Source organism: Hydra vulgaris, chromosome 15 (genome assembly GCF_038396675.1).
Source record: "Hydra vulgaris chromosome 15, alternate assembly HydraT2T_AEP".
In the NCBI taxonomy this organism is placed as follows: domain Eukaryota; kingdom Metazoa; phylum Cnidaria; class Hydrozoa; order Anthoathecata; family Hydridae; genus Hydra; species Hydra vulgaris.
Window position 1 is genome coordinate 30179061 of NC_088934.1, and position 10058 is coordinate 30189118.

The window sequence follows — 10058 nt, forward strand, 5'->3', positions numbered from 1 at the left end:
TAGACTTTTTAACACAATATGTTTCTTTAAACTTTTTTTTTAATAAGATTATGCAATTGTTTTTTAGTAAACGATGATGGGTTGCACATCAAAAACCTGACAACCAATAGCTGGAATCTAAGATTAAAATGGATTGTTTAATACTAACATTTAAAATTGTATCAAAGTTTGTCAAACTTACACTCTATTTATTTTCATTCATTTTATTTTAATTTGCACAATATTTAATTTTTAACGTATTTAGATTTATGCTACTTTTTGAATATATTATATCACGAAACCTATGTAAATTTTTTTGTGTACCTTATTTCCAGTAAACTTGGCAATCTTGAAATATCTTGTAAATATCTCTATCTATATATACATATCTATAAATATATATATATATATATATATATATATATATATATATATATATATATATATATATATATATATATATATATATACATAAAAACCAACTTTTTTACGGTACTTAAAGTTTCATGCCGTTTGTGGCACTCATCAGTCATATATTTAAATCAAGAGAAATTCATTCAAAAATACAATTAAAAAATCGTTACAAAATTCAAAAAAAACAATGTAATGAGTTCTGACGTCAAATAATAATAATAATAATAATAATAATAATAATAATAATAATAATAGCAATAATAGTAGTAATAATGATAATAATAATATGCAAAAACATCTTTTTTAATTGCCAGTGTCATATTGGGAAAGAAGGAATTTGTTTCTTTGTCTACACTTAGAAACAATCTGACTTTTTTTATTCAATAAATTAGTATTTTTATAATATAGAATTTCATATTTTTTGGTGAGACATGATTTGCAAGATTTGGATGTTGGATTGTATGCTATACATTGCCTGAGATTTTTCCACTTAACTCAGGAACTAAATTAGCTTATTTTAACTTCCATACATGCTTTGAGAGCTTAGCATGATTTTTGTATTTGGAGATGTTAAATGATATAACGTGATTAGCTTATTTTAATTTAAAAGGTGCCTCACTTATCCCATTGTAGGATTTTTCAATAAAAGATGAATCAAGATTATCAGTGGTAACAGTTGCTTGATATACAATGTTGCTTGTTAAACATTTAATAAACAACAGACAGAGATTTTTATTATAGCAGTTACAGTTCCGTTGATTTGTATTGTTGCATAAAATGTATTTGTTGTGCAAATTTATAATCGATTTTACACTTGGCATACAACTGTACTTAACTTTGACTGTGTTCCTGTTAAAGATTTTATGCAGTCTTTTATTATTAGGAAAATTTTTGTCTATAAGTTTCAAAAAACATTTTTCCACGTTGGTGCTAACGTTTTTGCTAAATGGAGGGTTAAACGTTAGCACCAACGTGGGAAAATGTTTTTTGAAACTTATAGACAAAAATTTTCCTAATAATAAAAGACTGCATAAAATCTTTAACAGGAACACAGTCAAAGATAGCTACAGTTGTATGCCAAATGTAAAATCTATTATAAATTGGCACAACAAATACGTGTTTTGAATTTTGTAGCGGTTTTTTAATTTAATAGTATTTTTGAACGGATTTTTTTTACCGTACCGTAAAAAAGTTGTTTTTTTTTTATCTTCCAAGTGGACACAGTACGTTTTTAAAAACGTTCTTTAGACGTTTTTATTAGGTTTAAACCTTATAAAAACGTCTAAAAAACGTTTTAAAAACGTACCGTGCCCACTGGGTTACTTCTTTATATATTTATATATATATATAAATATATATATATATATATATATATATACATATAAATACATATATATAAATATATATATATATATATATTTATATATATATATATATATATATATATATATATATATATATATATATATATATATATATATATATATATACACTGAGGCATATTCGTTTAGACGCACCAATTTTTTTCTCTCTATCTTAATTTTTTTCTATGTATTGTCAACTGATATGCATGCAAGTTATTATCAAAATATTTGTTGTGTTGTGGGCTAATAAAAACCACAAAATGATTTTTTCTATGTGTCTTTAATAACATGAGAGTATGTTTGATATACAAAAGCACATTTTTTAATTGGAATATATCTATAGACGCAATCAGGTTAATAACGGTAATTATTGATTTTTAATCACTTTTACATAAATAAATTGATAAATTTTAGTGTAATTTTATCTTTTGCTCTGCCAGTATCATTTTTATTGCATTTTACGAAATGCCTAAACAAAAGTATTTGACATGTGCTGAAAAAATACAAATTTGTTAATATCGTGGCTCAGAAATCTCACCAGCACTTTCTATACGAAAAATAGCAAGAAAAATTGGAAGATCTGACCATGTTGTACGAAACTACATTGCAAAAGGTGACAATTACGGTGTAAAAAAAGCAACAAACGGCAACAAAGTATTAACAAATCGGCAAATTAATCGAATTCGCTTCGAAGCAACCAAAAATAAATTGAATGCAACACAAATAAAGGATAAATTATTATTGCCTGTCACCAATAAACATGTTGCACATATTCTACGTACAACACCAAACGTAAAGTGGACGAAACTACAGAAAAAACCAATGTTAAAAAAACACCATAAAATTGCTTGATTACAGTTTGCTAAAAACCATATGCATTGGACTCATGAGTGGCAAAACGTAATATTTTTAGATGAAAAAAAGTTCAATTTAGATGGTCCGGACTCTTACATTTGTTATTGGCATGATCTAAGAGGAATAAATGACCCACAAACAAAACGAAATTATGGAGGAGGAAGTTTAATGGTTTGGGGTGGAATTTCTTATTCAGGAAAATTGACTCTGTGTTGTGGTTTACCTAAAATGAACTCGATAAAGTATACAGAAATGTTGGATGATGTTCTCATAACTTATATGGATGAAAATATGGACGATAATGCCATATTTCAGCAAGATAATGCTGCAATTCACACATCTAGGCATTCTATGAAATGGTTTAAAGACCACAACATCCCGGTTCTCGAATGGCCAGCTTGTAGCCCGGACTTAAATCCAATCGAGAACGTGTGGGGAATGCCATCAAGAAAAGTTTATGACGCTAAAGCAGCCGGACACCAATTTAAAACTGATACTGAGTTAAAGTGTAAAATCCTTGAAGCATGGTCCGAGTTGGATCAAACTACACTTCAACGACTAGTGGAGTCAATGAAAGGCAGAATTTTTGAGGTGATCCAGTGTAATGGAGGACATACGCATTACTAATTTCCATCTTTTAATGTCAAAAATATGACTGCGTCTATAGATATATTCCAATTAAAAAATGTACTTTTGTATATCAAAAATGCTCTCATGTTAATAAAGACACATAAAAAAAATTTTTGTGTGATTTTTATTAACCCACAACACAACAATTATTTTGATAATAACTTGCATGCATATCAGTTGACAATTCATAAAAAAAATTAAGACAAAGAGAAAAAAATTGATGCGTCTAATCGAATATGCCTCAGTGTATATGTATATATATATATATATATATATATATATATATATATATATATATATATATATATACATACAGGGGCGTATACAGGATTTTTTGTGGTTGCTGCCTGCTTTGCTTCGAGTTGCCAAATATATAGTGATGATACTTTGTAAACCCCTCCGCGGACCAGTGAGGGAGGGGGGAAGAAAGTAGCAAAAAGATATCACCGACTATATTTTGGCAATTCGTCATCAAAGCAGCATCAGTATTTATTATTATTTGGCATTGTTCTCAACTACCCATATAAAACAAAACTAATAAAAATGTTGCCTTGACTATTCTGTTCATAAGTAAGACATTTTTTTCTTGTCTAACCTATTTAACAAAGTGCACCAACAAGAAGGTAAGCCATAGGACTTTGCAATCCATCTGTAAACTGTCATGGGTTCTAAGGTTAGCCCTCCGTTTCTGTATTCTTTCCTTTTCTAGACAGGCAGTTATTGTAAAGTGTTATTATTGTTGCCTTAGGTTAGCCATCCATTTCTGAATTCTTTTCTTTTCCTGATAGGCAGTTAGGCCAAACTTTTCTTCATAGTTTTTTTTTTTAATTTTTTATCTTGGTTTTTTTAATTTTCACTAAGTATAAGATAAACTTAAATATAAAATAAAATAAAACACACAAATATAGTCTACAAACAAAAAAGAAATTAATAAACCAGTATTAGGTAAAAACCATCTCTAAGCGTTGTTCCCCTTAAACAAAAAGAATGTTTAAATCTCTTCTACATCAAGAATTATTTCTTGATGAATAGACATTAGAGCTAAAGAATTACATCTGGACTCTGTCATGTCACTTCAAATATAAGTTTTCAGTCTGCGTATAACAGAAACGCTCATCTCGCATTCGCATGTAGTAATTGGAATTGTTCCCATTATTTAAAAACCTTCCCTAATGTTTGGGAAACCCCTCATATCAATAGACTTTAAAGTCTCTGTAATAGTGGATGGGATCACAGATTGATTGTACCAAAATGTTTCCCACAAATCTAGTTCAGCATGAATTGATGTAGGATGAGGCATATCCGATATATAAAAATAAAAATTTCATAAGATCTAACTTCCAAAAACATTTTTCTTTATTTATTTTTTTTACAATACTCGCAGGAATACCAGATAAACCTTTGTAAATAATCATTTCACCTTCATCAAATCTACCTTTTAATTTATTAATTAAATGATCTAGAATAGGAAATGTGATGGAATATTTGAAATAATCTTAAACTGTGTCAGAGGGATGATTATCTCTATAAATTTGTCTGCCACAGAGCCTTTGTTTAACTTCTGAAACATTAAGAGTCTTAGTTTGGTCAAGAGCAATTAAGTTCCATTCGTTATTAAAGACATCAATATTTTTTTTTTAATCTAAAATTTGAGTTCTTAAACACTTTATTTTATTGCACTGTTGTGATATATCAAACGCTTTTGTTTGGAGGACACCAGTGACGGCATAGAAATAGTCTTTTTTTTGTTGTTGTTAAAACTAAACTTACAAAAAAAGAAGAATTTGTCATATAATTTAGAAAAACATGAAGCTTTTGAAGAAGTATCAATATTATAGCTTTTATCTTCATTGTATGCTATTTCATCAATTAAAAGAAAAACGGATATGTAGTTATCAAAAAAACATCCAGACCTTTAAGTTTCTGAACCCATCTAGTTCGATATGTATCAATTAATTTTGCTTGACCATGAAAAATGAATTTATTGAGACAGCTGGTGCGTTTAGGTAATAAGTTAAAAAAATTTGACAATTCTAACACTCAGAAGATTGCATGATTTACTAACAACAAAATTAAGTTTATGGCATGCACAGTGAACAAAAATGGCCTTTGAATTGATAAATTTAATTCTAGATGAAATACTTTTTAATTTACCAGATATTGCTCCAGCACCATCATATCTATGATCCCTACATTTTTGGATATCAAGGCAAAGATCATCAATTGCAGAAATTATGTTTTTCGCAAGACTAAGACCAGTTGTACCAGATTTACATTCAATAAACCATAGAAAGTCTTCATAAATAACATTATCACAGTCAATGTATCTTATAACTAGAGATAGCAGTTCAACATTAAAACAATCAGAGGTTTCATCACACAATAAATAAAAATAATCTGACTATTTAATTATCCTAATTAAAACTTCTTTGATTGTTTTTCCACAGCATTCAATAAGTTTGTTTTGTGCGGTTTAAGATATATAGGTTGCATTTTTAGGAACATAACGAGTATGGTTTCCAAGAACTTTATCACCTGCTTCAATACAAAAATTTGAAAGCTCTACAAAGTTACCAATGCCAATGTCGTCTTTACATTTTTCTCCAATATCTGGATGATACTTACTGTCATCACGAAGATCTAGAAAAGCAATATCGTTGCAACCAATAAAAATAATTGTCTTTTTAATTGGAATTAATCTATTTCGATTACTTATAATAAGTTTTTTTCTTAGATTATCAATGTCGACTTCAATCAGATTTTTTTTTGAATTCGATCTAGATATTATATAATATTATTAGATAATATCTATTAGATAATATCTAGATAATAATATTTTTATTATTGCGCATAGTTACGCATAATTACTCATTGTTCGTATTGTTACTTACGGTTCTGTATTCTGTAAAATACACTATTTCTTAGTTTATAAGTAGTTTCAAGACTTTTTTTATGCGCGATTATGATCCATGCGGTCTTTTGAGTAAGGTCAGCAAGCAAATTAGAGTTGATATACTTTTATTTTCAAGAATAATTGATGTTGTTCATTGTTTAAAATAAAAATTTAAATAATCGTTTGTTTGTTGTTAGTTGTTTTTATTTTTCTAATTTTTATCGCGTGTTTTCATTTTTTAGAAGAATCTAGAACTAAATGTCTGGTAAAATAGTTTTTTTAGTACAATCCAAATATGAATACTGTAATTTACCTAATCTTCTAAATATGAATACTGTAATTTAATAGTGTTAATGTCGTTTCACTTTCTTTTTTAATAAAGAACTTTCTAGGCTTTTCTAAAAGCGTTTATTTATTCCACGCGGTCTTTCAAGCAAGGTCTTCAAGCTGATTAGAGCTAATAGATTTTTAGTTTCAAGTGGAATTGATGTTGTTCATTGTTTAAAAACTAAAATTTGTTTGTTGTTCGTTGTTTTTATTTTTCTGTTTTTTTTAGAAACAGTTAGAACTAAAATGACTGGTAAAATAGTTTTTTTTAGTAAAGTGTTTCAGTTTTTTTAGTAAAGTGTTTCAGTGTTTTTAGATCATTTTAAGCAAGTATTGTGTTATTTTTTTAGAGCAATTAGAAGGAGCTGAAGGCATTTTTAATAACTATATAGTGTATAGTAGTTAATTTATAGTTTATATTAGTAACATAGTTATATTAGTTTATTTTTAGTTTATATTAGTTTATATAGTAGTTTTTTTATAGTTTATATTAGTAAGTTTATTTATAGTTTATATTAGTTCAAGTTTATTTATAGTTTATATTAGTAAATTTATTTATAGATAATAGATTAGGATTAATGATAATAAAAAAATTTTTTAGACAGGCAAGCTGACAGCGACTTAAGTAAGTTTTATCATTTAGATTTTATTCGAGTACGAATGCAGCATTAGCAATTTTATTGTAAGTAATTTTATCTCAATTTTTAATTTTAGACAGACAGATAGAACTCAGTAGGAACTTTGTCTTTAAGATTTTGTTGATTTAAAAGCTTCTTTTGAGTTTTCTTTTAAATCATTGAATATGTTTTATATATTTTAATAAATTTTGTCATTTAGGTGTGGTAGCATCATCAGTTGGTGCATCAGCAGCTGGTGCATCAGCAAATAGTAATGTCTTTTATTTGATTTTAAAAAGAATCAATAGATATTGTTTATTTAAACACAATCATCGGGATAATATAGATAAGATAGATAAAATAGCTTTTTTATTTTAGTTATAACTTCAGTTGCACCAGCCACAACAGGTAACTTAGTACATTTATTTAAATATACTTGAATTACATTTGTTACTTAATTTTTCAAGCAATAAATATTGTTTATTTCAACATTATCGTCAAGATTATATAAATAAACTTTTTATTTAATTATTTATTTTAGTTGCTTCTGGATCAACTATAAATAATGGTAATTCATTAACTCATATTTTATTATAAATAAATGTAGATAGAAAAATGTAAGTTGGTAATTTTTGTAGATTTAAAAGCAGTAAGCTTTTTTCTAAAAGTTCTTTCTATTTTTGGATTAAATCCACTATCACTACCTTTGTTCTACTTATATATAATGTTCTATAATAATTTTTGTCATTTTGGGGTTTGTTACTTTTCTGTTTTTTATTTAATAAAAAAACAAGCAATAAATATCATTTCCATTTAGCTTCACCAACTTCATTATCCGGTAACTGAATAATTTTCTTTTGGTAGTTTTTCACTTAGGTAAAACACTTTCAAAACATTATAATAGCGTCCTAATTTTTTTAGATAGCAATGAAGTAATAAGTTAGTTTGGTTTTATTATCTTGATTTTCTTTTTCACTTTTTTTTTAAAAATAAAATTAAAAATGTTTTTTCTATTTTAGATCTGAAGCAACAGCTTGGTAAGCAAGAATATATTGTATACATAAATTATGTTAGTGTGTCAATGTTCCTAAAGAACAGAGCAACATATTGGTAAAAACACTTATCAAATTTTTTCTTTTTTCTACACAGCGTTTCACCATCAGTGGGTTCATTAGGAAAATTCTTTCTGATTAACCTACTGATGGTGAAACACTGTGTTGAAGTAAGAAAAAATTAAATAAGTGTTGATACTAATATACATATATATATATATATATATATATATATATATATATATATATATATATATATATATATATATATATATATATATATATATATTGTTGGTTAAGTTTCTTTTTTAAGTTTTATTTTTTTTTTTTTTTTTTTTTTTAGTTCTCTTTCAAAGGCGAGTTGGTAAGTTAGGCATTCTGTTCTTAATTTAGTTTGTTATTTAGTATAAACTATTAATATTTTGATAAAGTCTTTTTTTACTACTTTTTTTAATTTTTCTTATGTAAATGTACTTATATTATGTACTTTAAATCAATGTTTTTTTTTGGATAAAACACCAAACGGTAATTATAAGTTCTCAATTGCTATAATATTTGCTTGGTTATAAGTAGTACATTTTTTAGTTTTAATATTGCTCCATCATTTAAAACTAAAAATTTAAAATTCAGTTTAAAAAAATTTCAATTTTCATTTCTATTTTCAGAACTTACGTATGGAGATTATAAAGTCTTCCGGCAAAAGAAGCCCGGACCTTTGACCCATCGGTCATTTTAGAGGTGGTTTCAGTATGGGGGGACTGACCACCCATCATTTAGATGGGAAGGCTAACACCCCTCATACAGGGGTCGAAGGTCCGGTGGGATAATTGAAAACTTTCATGTCTACAATTAAAAAAATGTTATCTGTAGACATGAAAGTTTTTGTGTATATATATATATATATATATATATATATATATATATATATATATATATATATATATATATATATATATATATATATATATATATACATATATATACATATATATATATACATATATAAATTTTATTTTTTGTAAATAACTTAAATAAGCTCTTTTACATAAATAAGCTCTCCTACAGTAAGTGTAGGGTAGATTATGATGAGCATCTTAAGCGGAAATTCAAATATTTTTATATATAATTATGCTGGATCCAAAGTTTTTGCGAATAATCAATTTTTAGGGATTTCTATTCATGATTCACTTAGATATTTGGACACTCGAAATTTTTTATTAAAAACACAGAAAAAAAAACTACTTTTAATATGATTTTAATATGAGCACTTTTGCTACTTTTAAAAAAAGTAGCAAAAGTGCTCATATTACTCACACCACTTGGTGATATAAGCAAATTAAATTAGATCAAAAAAATAACATTAATTAAACTAAAAAATACTAATCTGACAATTAGAACAAAATTTTTTTATCAAAAACATTATCTAATTTTTGGCATAAACTTAAGTTTAAAAAAAAAGAGCCTAATATCTCTTACTTCTGTTTTTTAAATACATTTTGCTTTGCATAACTTATGGACAATCCCTTACTGTTATATATTTAATTTCTGTTTTCTGGCCCTTTTTAGTTATATGTGTATAGAAAACATGTCTGTTAATATTTACTGTAATGTGATCTTACAAACATCTTAGGCTGTTTGCAAATGCTTTGCGTAATTGTTGTGATGTTATTGTTGTAATGTTTTGTGTTGATAGACAGCTTGGCTTACGTTCCCCGTTGGTGTCTATCGTTAAAAATAATTACTGGTAGTTTCACTAACTGCTTTTAATTATTCACTAAACGCCAAGATAACATTTGATATTACTACAGTACAATTTACCTCATAATATTTTTTTTTATCTTTAGTGTTATTAATTATTTTCCTCTCTGAATGAGATTAGTTAAATGAGTTGGCTTTTGATTAAAAGATTTTAGTTTCAATACTGAAC